The following is a 12,665-nucleotide window of genomic DNA, read 5'->3' on the forward strand; positions in this document are numbered from 1 at the left end:
TGAGATCAGGAGCCCGGTTGTGCCTGGGCTGGAGCCCTCCATCCCCACAGCCTCCCTGGGAGCTGGAGCCATGAACTCCCGTCTGCTCCCCACAGCCTATGGGGAGCCAGGGCAGGGCTGTGACAGAATTGCTGGGCCCTGAGCACGGCAGGGGAACGACTTTGAGCCCCACTAGGAGCGCGGTCTGAGACGGGGCTGTGACAAACCTCCCAAAGCCAGACCTTTGGTGCTGCCTGACTCACAGCAGCTGACAGTGAATTAATGGGGCCGGGGCTCTGGCTACTGCTCCAGTCAGGTTCCCCTGCCCTTCCCCAGGCACTGCTAAGAGAACCAAACCTGGGCAGTTGCTTACAGCCAGGCCATTTACTGCTGAGTCTGGGGATTCCTCCTCTAAGGAGAATGAAACCAGTCACCAAACGCACCTCTGCTGCCTTCCTAGCCAGCAAGGGTCACACCAGCAAATCCTGCAGATCCTCCAGCAGCTCTTACGCCCAAGCCAGCAGCCGTCTCACTCAGGCAAGAGGTTATGAGAACCAATCTCACCAAATCCACACGGGTTCTTCCAGCCCCCAAAGGGACCGGCAACACTCCCAGGTCAATGAATACCTACTTCTTACCCAAAAGAGCACGCTGGGCCCAACTTTAGCATTTAAATACCAACGTTTATTAATAAAGAAAGAAATAAAGTGAGACAGAAACCGGGTAGGTCAAGGGTGGATAGAAACTGGGCCTCTCCCAACCCAGCCGATCAGTTCATCAAACTTGGACAGTCAGTTCAATTTTCTGAAATCACTACAAAATCAGATGCTGCCATTGGGCTCAGGCACCAGGATGACAGGGCTGGACATTGGCTGTGAGATTCTTCAGTTTTGTGCAGCTCCAACGTCTTCCTCACTTCCTTTCATATCTCCTCCTGTTTTGCCTCTGGGATCTGTAGGGCCTCACATTGACCTGTACTCCTGGGTCTGTGATGAGGTGATGTTCAGCGTCAGTGGTCTTGGCCTGTTTGGTCAAGAACACATCTGAGTGTTGCTCCACCAAGTTAAGAACTTCCACCCACTGGTTGGGGGTTAATTCCAGGGAGAACCCCACTTGCTTCTGTGGGCGTCCTTCCAGTGTCGTCATCTCCAGCGCCGCCAGCTGTGCAGCCCAGTCCTGCCAGGATTTCAAAGCGTTTGGCAGCCTGGTTGTTGTGCCTTATAGTCCACCTCTCTTGGGACTTCATCCACTTCATAGGGACCCTGCCAAGTGGCAAGAACCTTCGACTCCGCTGGAAGGACCAACACTGTCACCCAATCTACCACCTAGAATCTCCGGACAGCGGCCCATGGTCGTACAAGGTCTGCTGGGCCTTTTCCAGGTGCTGCTTTATGATGGAGGTAACACAGTGATCTGGTCCTTCGTTTGGAGGGCCTGCTCAAGGGTATTGCACCTCTGGTTTGGCAGCTCCTTCCAGGCCTCTTTGGCGACATCCAAGATGCCCTGGGGGGTTCTGCCTGTACGATAGTTGGAATGACGAAAACCCAGCGGACGCCTGAGGAACATCTTGGACAACAAACGTGAGGTATGGGAGCAGGGTGTCCCAGTCTCTCCCGTCCCAGCTCAACACCTTCCGGATCACGGTCTTGAGGGCACAGCTGAATCTCTCAACAAGGCCATCTGCCTGTGGGTGGCAGACTGACCTACTTAGGGCCTCTGTGTGGAGCAGGGCGCACAGCTGTCCCCAGCTTAGAGACAAAGGGAGTCCCTTGATATACTAAACTCTCCTTGGGTATCACCCCCCCTCCCGCCCCCAAATAATCTGTATTAACTCCCGTGGATCGTCCTCGAGTGGCCATTCCGCAGGGGCACCGCCTCCGGGTACCGGGTGGCTTAATCCAGGACTACAAATATGCTCTGATGGCCCCAAACTGATTTCTCCAGTGGGCCCACCAGGTCCATGGTGATCCGTTCAAAAGGAACCTCAGTGACAGGAAAGGGCACCAGCCTCTGTCACGTGTGGTCTGGGCTCCGCAGCTGGCACTCAGGGCAGGAGGCACAATATCGTCTTACTTCCACGTACTCCCCTGTCATGATCATGAGGGTTAGCCAGCAGCCTGGGAGAAAAAGGGTTAACCTCCTTAGCCAGGTGGGGTTGGCCTATAGGAATGTAGGTAAGAATTGAATTTTGGCTCCTTCCTTCTTCTGTTCTCCGTCTTTGCTGCTTCTTTCCAGCCGTCAGGGAGACAGACACAGAATATCTCCCTCCAAGAACAGGCCCCCCCCAATCTTCTGTAAGTCGGGTAAAGTTTAGATAGATCCGTTGGGCTTTGTTGTTTAATGGTTTGGGAAGTGGGATCCGAAATGTTCCTTTACTCTCCTCGTAACTAAGTTCTAGGCCCATGGTGGAGACTCCCCATGTGTTTTACTTTGTGACTCTTCCACCTGGTCATGAGGTTTGCGACACGAATATTGGTGTAATAATCAAAGTTCTCTTTTTCTTTTTATTAATCTGGTGTTGGTTAATGTTTGTGTCCTGGTTTTCACTTTCGGGCTGAGATTTCCCAAGCCGTCTCTCCCTGGTTTCCTTACTATTACTTGGGTGGTGGCAGCGAATTTTATCCCCAAAATCGAAGGTTTTTAGGATTTTTGGGGGAAGTTTATACCAAAACCTGGTAGATGAGGTTTTTGAGGTACTTTTGCTGGCCCCCACTTCTGCATTTATCTTGCTAGAGTGGGGAAGGAGCCATGACATGGTGGCAGTGGTGTTGAGAACCCACGATTCTTAAGAGGACACAGGTTTTTCTTTTGTGCTGCAAGCTTTGCAATTTTTTTTTCTCTTCTTTTTTCTCCTTTGTTTTTGTTCTTTTGTTTTAGTGCTGCCTCAGGGAGGGGCAGACAGAAGGATAGGGTTTTCTGTGCTGCCTCAGGGAGGGGCAGACAGAAGGATAGGGTTTTCTGTGCTGCCTCAGGGAGGGGCAGACAGAAGGACAGGGTTTTCTGTGCTGCCTCAGGGTGGGGCAGACAGAAGGATAGGGTTTTCTGTGCTGCCTCAGGGTGGGGCAGACAGAAGCTTAACTTTTAGCCAGACACAGACCATTCCAAACAGTTTGGTTTTTTTCCTAGCTTTCGGGACAACTGGATGGTTTAGCTAGAATAGGGCAGGGAAGGAGCCCAGTACCTGCTTTTGTGATCGGGCAAAGTCGCCCTAGAGAAACCAACCCTTCCTAAACAACACCCTGAGGCAGAAGCAGCCTCAGAGCAAGGCAAGATGTCCACGTCCAGGGGAGATTCACACCCTGGAGAGGGGAAACAGGAGCGTGTTCTGATGAGTCCAGGGGGAAGTGACCTTGAGGAGGCAGGAGGGGTTGGCAGCCGCCCTACTTCCCCCTCCCCAGCGCTCTCTATGTGGGATTATGCCTCAAAGGCAGGCCGGACTCTAACTGACAAACAGACGGAGCTCCTCATGCAGGTGGAGGACAGACGTGCACAAGTAAACCTGGCCGAGATAGCGGCAGAGATGAGGAGAGCGGAACTAGAGGCCCAGGTTGCACTGGAAAAAGCTAGGCGGGCGGATGTTTCAGGTACTCCACCCAACAACCCCATCACCATTCAGCCCCCCAGGAGACTCCCCGTGTACTAAGTAGGAGATGATGTCGAGGACTTTCTCCTCAACTTTGAGAGGGCCCTGCCATGGGTACAACATTCCTCCTGGTCAGTACATGATGGAGTTAAGATCACGAATCACTGGTCCTCTACTAGCGCTGGCAGCTGACCTGCCAGGGGACGTGGCGAATGATTATGAACTGTTGAAGCAAGAGGCCAGACTCAGGATGGGACTCACTCCTGAACAGGCCCGGTGTCGCTTCAGGGCCTCCAAGGGGACCCCAACCACACCCTTCCCCGAACATGCCAGTCGTGTACTAAAACACTGGGAAACATGGCTCTCTGGAGAGAAAGCCCACACCTGGGAAGAAATATCTCTCCTGATGCAGATGAAACAGTTCCTTGAGGGGGTCCCGGGAGAAATTGAAGGGTACATCCTGGATGGAAAATCAAAAAACCTAAGAGAGGCAGGAGTACTCGGAGCCTGATGGATGGAGCTGAGGGGGAAAAGTAGCCAGGAGAGCAGTCCGAGAGGGACCTTCGACAATTGGGGACCATCCAGACCCCCACCTCGCAGGGAAGAGCCCTACACCCCTCCAGCAAAACTCCAGGGTTCCCCCCCGTCCCTCCATTCCATCCCCTGGGAACCTCCCCCGCGCCAGTGGTGCACCCATGGTGCGATGCTTTAAATGTAATGAACTGGGGCGTGTCAAGGCCAACTGCCCCAAGAGTATCAATAGGCTGCGGCTCATCAGTCCAGGGTTGCCCCCAGGAGCCTCAGGCCCCGATGTCTCACAGATCCCCCCAGAGCAGCGGGAGACTGTGAGAGGGGGAGGGGGAGAGATTGTTGCATGGAGGGACACCGGAGCACAGGTGTCAGCGATCGACCAATCTCTAGTGGACCCCAAGGCCATAGACCCAGAGACTCTGGTCACCATTCTGCCCTTCAAGGCTAACCCCTTTGACCTGCCTACTGCCCAGTTACCAGTGCAGTACAAGGGCTGGTCAGGGACTTGGACTTTTGCAGTCTATGATGACTACCCTGTTCCTATGCTGCTGGGGGAAGATTTGGCCAACCATGTGAACCAGGTTAAGAGGGTGGGAGTGGTCACGCGTAGCAAGGCTAACCAGACCTCCACACCTAAAACCTCTCCTGAGCCCAACAGGGATCAGGCTGTATAACCAGACACCCTGGACGCTGCAGTGATGGTGCCTGAACTCAGACCAGTAGCTGCAAACACGGACTGTGACCCAGTTCCTGAGCCCCAGGCAAGGCTGGCTCCAGAGCCAGAGGGGGTGGGACAGCCAGTGCCAGGGTCAGAGTTGGCCACGAGGGACACCGTGGAGTCGGCAGTGACAGCTGAATCTACAACACTTCCCCATGCCCCGGAAGAAGGTGATCCCTCCCCTGTACAGGTGCCTCCGCTGCTACATTGCCTCTCGTGGGACCTGATCTGACATCTCCAGCTCTCAGAGACCAGTTGCAGGCAGAACAAGAAGCAGATGAGAGCCTCCAAGGAGCTTGGACGGCAGCCAGAAATGACCCACTGCCCCTCAGCCCTTCGAACAGAACCAGGTTGGTGGTAGAAAGAGAACTTTTATACCAGGAGACCCTTTCCCATGGGCACCAAGAGGACTGGCATCCTCAGAGACAGTTGGTGGTCCCTACTAAGTACCGGGAAAAGCTCTTAAGTTTAGCCCATGATCACCCTAGTGGCCACGCTGGGGTGAGCCGAAGCAAAGCCTGGTTGAGAAGGTCATTGTACTGGGAGGGGATGGGCCAGGAGGCCACTGGCTATGTCCGTACTTGTAAGATGTACCAGCAGGTGGGGAAGCCCCGAGACCGGATCAAGGCACCCCTCCAACCCCTTCCCATCACAGAGGTCCCGTTCCAGCGGGCAGCTGTGGATATTATGGGTCCATTCCCTAAGAAGACCTCCAGAGGGAAACAGTTCATATTGACCCTAGTGGACTTTGCCACCCGGTGGCCGGAAGCCGTGGCCCTAGGCAGCACGACAGCTAGGAACGTGGCCCAGGCACTGACAGGTATCTTTGCCAGGGTAGGTTGACCCTCAGGGATCCTCACTGATTCTGGGACCAACTCCCTGGCAGGCGCAATGAAACGCCTCTGGGAAGCTTTTAACCAGCTCAAGATGGCTCTTATGTCTGAGCCTGTGCTGAGGACCCCAGACTATGACAAGCCTTTCGTCGTCACCACAGATGCTTCTGAGTGGGACATAGGAGCAGTTCTGATGCAGGAAGGACCAGATCAACAACTTCACCCTGTTGTGTTTCTCAGCAAAATATTGTCTGAAAGAGAGAGCCACTGGTCTGTCTCAGAGAAGGAGCGCTATGCGATTGTATGTGCTCTAGAGAAGGTAAGTTCATATGTGTGGGGGTGATGCTTCCATCTTCACACTGACCACTCTGCTCTTCAATGGCTTCATTCAGTCAAAAGGACCAACAAGAAACTCCTTCAGTGGAGTCTGGCACTCCAGGACTTTGACTTTGACGTCCAGCACATTTCAGGAGCCTCTAACAAAGCAGCTGGCGCCCTCTTCCGAAAGGAGTTTCTGGATTCAATTACATAGGACATTCTCTATATCTGTGTTGGTACTCCACGTGTGTGGAGGTATTTTGTTATTTCTCATGTAGTTGCTAAGAACGTAATGTGTGCATGTACTTATTTTCTATGTCTTATCTCAGACCTCCAAGTAGAAATCACAGCCAGTGTGGCCAGAGGCTGTCCAGCCCCATCTGTGATTTGTGGGTGTGTCATGATCATGAGGGTTAGCCGGCAGCCTGGGAGTAAAAGGGTTAACCTCCTTAGCCAGGTGGGGTTTGCCTATAGGAATGTAGGTAAGAATTTAATTTTGGCTCCTCCCTCTTCTGTTCTCTGTTCTTTCTGCTTCCTCTTTCCAGCCATGAGGGAAAGAGACACAGAATATCTCCCTCCAAGAACAGGCCCCCCAAATCTTCTGTAAGTCGGGTAAAGTTTAGATAGATCCGTTGGGCTTTGTTGTTTTATGGGTTGGGAAGTGGGATCCGATGTCTGGGCACTTTTTAGAAATGTTCCTTTACTCTCCTCGTAACTAAGTTCTGGGCCCATGGTGGAGACTCCCCATGTGTTTTACTTTGTGACTCATCCATCTAGTCATGCGGCTTGCAACACGAATATTGGTGTAATAATAAAAGTTCTCTCTTTTTCTTTTTATTAACTTGATATTGGTTAATGTTTGTGTCCTGGTTTTTACTTTTGGGGCTGAGATTTCCCAAGCCGTCTCTCCCTGGTTTCCTTATTATTACTTGGGTGGTGGCAGCGAATTTTATCCCCAAAATCGAAGGTTTTTAGGATTTTTTTGGGGAAGTTTATACCAAAACCTGGTAGATAATGTTTTGGAGGTACTTTTGCTGGCCCCCACTTCTGCATTTATCTTGCTAGAGTGGGGAAGGAGCCGTGACAATCCGTAATGACCTTCTCATCCTTAAGTGCTCCTTAAACATCTTGGCTCCACTGGTTGCTCCGAAGCTGCCTGCATCTGAGGTACTGAAAAGAAATTTTGCTCTCACATTTCATGCTTTTGGCCGGCTGTTCTTCAACCTCCTTTTTGGACTTTCTAATGGGACTTTTCCACTTTATTTGCCAGTTTATGCGACTTTCTGTTTTCCTTACTGGGATTTAATTTTCACCTTGGGGTGTACTTCGAAGATGGGCCTCTATGGCTGTGTCTACACTAGCCCAAAACTTCGAAATGGCCATGCAAATGGCCATTTTGAAGTTTACTCATGAAGCTCTGAAATACATATTCAGCGCTTCATTAGCATGCGAGCGGCCGCGGCACTTCGAAATTGACACGCCTCGCTGCCGCGCATCTCGTCCCGACGGGGATCCTTTTCGAAAGGACCCTGCCTACTTCGAAGTCCCCTTATTCCTATGAGCAGATGGGAATAAGGGGACTTCGAAGTAGCCAGGATCCTTTCGAAAAGGAGCCCCGTCGGGATGAGCCGCGTCAATTTCGAAGCGCCACAGCCGCCCGCATGCTAATGAAGCGCTGAGTATGCATTTCAGCATTTCATTAGTAAACTTCAAAATGGCCATTTGCATGGCCATTTTGAAGTTTTGGGCTAGTGTAGACACGGCCTATATGTACCTTTGGAAAGTTTCCATGCGGTTGCAGGGATTTTATGTCTGGCGCTGAACCTTTTAATTTCTGTTTAACCAACCTCCTCATTTCTGAAATTAAATGTCACCGTGTGGGGCTCTTGGGGTGTTTTCCCACCACAGGAATATTAAATTTTACGACATTGTGGCCGTTATCTCCCACCAGCGCAGTTATATTTATTTCTTGGACCAGATCTTGTCCTCCCCTTTGGACTAAATCACGACACTGAAGGGCTTTTCCCACGCAGGCGCCATGGGGCCAGCCCAGGGGCTGCGATGCAGGTTGGAGACAGACACACGTGAAAGGGCATCTCGAGTTTCTCACGTATTGCCGTATCTGACGTGGGCGCTATGGACTTGCTGTAACCCTTTCACTGCTGGTAGAATTCCTTCTCAATAACTCGCTGGCAGACTTGGGTCACCTCCTCCGGTCCGGCCTATGTCATGGACAGTGAACAGCACTGAGCTGTGCTGGGAGCCACCCCAGACCCTGAAGGGCTTGTTGGGAGGGAGGACAGAGAGAGGGGCCGGAATAGGCCCCAAACCCCTGACTGTCACACACGCACGTGCACAGATAAAACCTGGCAGGTTTCACAGATGACTCTGCAACTCTTTGTGCCACGATTCTCGTCCTCTGGCCTCAGAGCCGCAGATCCACAGCAAGGACAGTGGGATGCTGAGACGTGGGCTGCCTGTAGCAGGGATCGGAGTTAGCATCACACTGTGGCAGACTGGGCCCATCCTGCACCCCTCTCCCAGCCGATACGACAGGCTCTCTGCACACTCAGGCAGAGGTTGAGGAGCCGTTCACCAGACATCGAAAGAACCAGAACCAGGGAAATAACAGACAGGAGGACATCAAAGAGGAGCGAGTGCTTTGTTCCCGGTTGGCCGGCAGGGGTGATTGGATCGGTGGCCTGGCTTTGAGACAGACCTAGCCAGCAGCCTTATAAAAAGGCAGCCACCAGAGTGAATGCGCTGAGCAGCCCACAGGGGAGTTTGCCTGGGAGTTCACCTTGGGGGAACCTCCCACCGTTTGGTCTTTTTCTTTCAGATTGTTTCTCTTCTGCCCTTCACGGGGCAATAAAACGTCTGCGGGATCTCTCTGAAGGAAGGCACAAATGGAGAGTGGCAGGTCAGCCGCTGAGCCCTGCACAGCGTGCTCCAGGTTTGTCTTCCTCCCAGAAGACAGGAGAGAATTCGCAGGTACCAAGTGAGAGGTGGTCACCATCTTGGAAGAGACAGTTAGAGGACGTCAGGGCCAAATATCAATGCTACAGTCCATCTGACAAGGTAAAGACTTCCTCAGCAAAAGGCAGCATTTAGTCCTGCCAGCACAGCTGGCTGAGCAAGCAGGGAGGGCAGTGCAGAACAAGGGAGAAAACTCGCTGCATGTCACCTCCAGGAGAAGAAAGCCAAGTCCAGCGATGGTGGAGAATGCTGTGGCAGAGACGTCTCCGGGAAGGGATCAGAAGACGACCCCACTGGCTGGAAGCCATAGGATATGCAGCCCTAGGAATGGGGGTTCTACACCACCACCCCCAAGACAAGAAGACAGGTGGTCGTGGTTGGGAACTAACTCCTCAAAAGGACGGCGTGACCCATTTGCCATCCAGAGCTGGAATCCTGGGAAGTTTGCTGCTTACCAGGAGCTAGAATCCAGGACGTAACAGGGAGTTCCAGAAATCATCAAACCTGCAGATTATTGATCCTTCCTTCTCCTCCACGTAGGAACTACTGACCCAGCAAACAATGACCTTGAGCAGATCAGCTCAGATATGTAACTCTGGGAAGCTCGATGTCTGGTTGGGGGTGGTTTCTAGTGGAGTGCCCTGAGGGTCAGTTTTGGGTCTGGTATTGTTCAACATCTCTATTAATGACCTGGACAGGGGGATGGTTTGCACCCACCGCAAATCTGGGGATGACCCTAAGCTAGGGGGAGAGGTAGGTACATTGCAGGGCAGGGATGGGGTCCAGAGTGACCTAGACAAAATGGAGGATTGGGCCAAAAGAAATCTGATGAGGTTCGACAAGGACAAGGGCAGAGTCCTGCACGTGGGACGGAAGAATCCCCAGTGCTGTTACAGGCTGGGCACCGACTGGCTGGGCAGCAGAGCAGGGCCTGGGGATGACTGTGGTCAGGTTTTAGGAGTCGGGGGTGGGGGGTGGGCTGTGGGTCTGAGCTCCAGGGGTGGGGATGCAGCTCCACAACTGAGCTCTTGAGAGCAGAGTGTGGGGGAACAGGGGGAAGCAAAACGCACAGGTGCCAGTCACTGGTCTGAGAGCACACGGCCCAGCTAACGCCGACACACGCAGCCCCCAGGAGCCTCGGGCTGGGACAGTTCAGCCCAGTTCAGCCTCCAACGAGGGGAGCAGGTAGCAAACCTGGACCCGCCCGTGACAGCGCGTAACCCCCCGACACTGCCAGGGGCTGGGGCGGGGGCCAGGCTTGTGGGACGGAGAAGTCCCCGCCCCCGCCCCCCTGGCCCTGCTGGGTGTGCTCCAGCGGCAGCACTGGTATCAGGGCGAGAGGCGGGTCGGCTGGGGCTGCCCAGCGGGGGGGAGGGGAGGGGCACCTGCCCTGGCTCAGGAGGAGCAGCTGGAGAGGGGGCAGCGACCTGAGCCCAGGCAACGCCCTGTGCAGCCAACGGGGCAGGAAGCAGCTGGGGGGCTGACGAGGCCGCGTAGGACTGCTAACGGGGGAGGGGCGCCACGGCCAGGGCCCCTCGGAAGAGGCGGGAGCCGGAGGCCCCGTCACCCCCACACATGTGAGGGGTGTAATTTACACCAGCCCCCACCCCCCGCCTGGACACGCAGTGAGCCACAGCCCTGCGACCCCCCCGTCTCCAGCCCCGCGTCTGCAGTCGGCTTCCCTGCCCAGCCTGCCTCTTCCCAGCCACAGAGTCTCTGTGGGTCTGGCCGGATTTCCTGGCTGTGCCCCAGTGCGCTGCTCTGCATTTCCCTGCAACGACGCGATCAACCGCGACGGCAAATCAAGAAACCAGATCAGCTGGGCCAAACCCCACCTGCACCCCGACTCATCTGTCCCCAGCTGGGCCAAACCCCACCTGCACCCCGACTCATCCGTCCCCAGCTGGGCCAAACCGCACCTGCACCCCGACTCATCCGTCCCCAGCTGGGCCAAACCCCACCTGCACCCCGACTCATCCGTCCCCAGCTGGGCCAAACCGCACCTGCACCCCGACTCATCCGTCCCCAGCTGGGCCAAACCCCACCTGCACCCCGACTCATCCGTCCCCAGCTGGGCTAAACCGCACCTGTACCCCGACTCATCCGTCCCCAGCTGGGCCAAACCCCACCTGCACCCCGACTCATCCGTCCCCAGCTGGGCTAAACCGCACCTATACCCCGACTCATCTGTCCCCAGCTGGGCCAAACCCCACCTGCACCCCGACTCATCCGTCCCCAGCTGGGCTAAACCGCACCTGCACCCCAACTCATCCGTCCCCAGCTGGGCCAAACCGCACCTGCACCCCAACTCATCTGTCCCCAGCTGGGCCAGACCCCACCTCCATCCCCGACTCATCCGTCCCCAGCTGGGCCAAACCCCACCTCCATCCCCGACTCATCCGTCCCCAGCTGGGCCAAACCCCACCTGCACCCCGACTCATCTGTCCCCAGCTGGGCCAAACCCCACCTGCACCCCAACTAATCCGTCCCCACCTGGGCCAAACCCCACCTCCACCCCCGACTCATCTGTCCCCAGCTGGGCCCAAACCCCACCCCCACCTCATCAATCCCCAGCCGGGCAAAAACCCACCCCCACCCCTGACTCATCCGTCCCCAGCCGGGCCAACCCCCACCTCTACCCCCGACTCATCTGCCCCCAGCTGGGCCAAACCCCACCCCCACCCCCGACTCAGCCATCCCAAGTTGGGCCAAAACCCACCCCCACCCCTGACTCATCTGCCCCCAGCTGGGCCAAACCCCACCCACACCCTGGGGGAGGCTAAGGAGGGACCCGTCCACAGTCGTCTGATACCTCCCAGACTGTTATAACAAGGACGGCCATCGGCTGTTCCCCGTCCCCTGCAGGGCCAGGACAAGTCAGTGTGTGGCCAGGGCAGTCTGGCTCGGCCATCCCAAAAACCGTGGAGCGCGAAGTCTGGTTAAACCGGCAGTAGGTTACCTCACTCGGGGGTGGGGCTGGGAGCCTTCCCCGGGACCCTGCCCCCACCGCCCACTTTTCTAACACATGAAAGCAGCAAGAACGGTCCCAAAACATTGCCAAATCCTGTCCCACTCACTGCCGCGGTATCTCCCCCTCTCACAGGACGCCTGGACGCCAGTCCCCAACCTTGGAGCTCCCCAGCTCAGGGATTCCCTCCAGCACCGTCCCCGGGGCGCTTTCTGAGGGGGGCCCAGCTCCCCGGGTAAGATCTCCAGGCTGCCTCTCCAGGAGAGGGTCTGGTCCAACGGGGGTATGGGCCCAGCACGGGGCAAGTGGGCGCGTCCTCCAGCCCGGCTGGCTCGGCAGGTCCGAGATGATTTAAAGATATCTCGCCCGGGATTTCACCCACTCTGGGGTGGTTTGTGGGTGACACGTTGGGGTCACACTGCAGCCCCAAAGCCCCATTGGCCACCCCAGCCTGTGTTGTGGTTATAAGAAGCACACGGGCTCTTTGCAGAGGGCTAAGGCACAAACACCGCGTTTATTGAGAACAGCCCTGTCACGTTCTATGCACACGTCTTGTGGGTGCTCACAGTTACCCAGAGTTGCTCACTCCCGTCCACGCGCCAGATGGCTGAGATGTGAGTGTGGAGCCAGGTTCTGTTGATCCGGATCGATGCTCCGATGTTGACCAGGCAAGAAGAACCCAACCCCGCAGTGGTGCAAACGTCTTCTATCGCTTTAGTCCTGAGTCCTGCCTCTGCCCCAGCACTGCCAGTCACCAGT

This window comes from Carettochelys insculpta, chromosome 6, assembly GCF_033958435.1.
Source record: "Carettochelys insculpta isolate YL-2023 chromosome 6, ASM3395843v1, whole genome shotgun sequence".
Classification (NCBI taxonomy): domain Eukaryota; kingdom Metazoa; phylum Chordata; order Testudines; family Carettochelyidae; genus Carettochelys; species Carettochelys insculpta.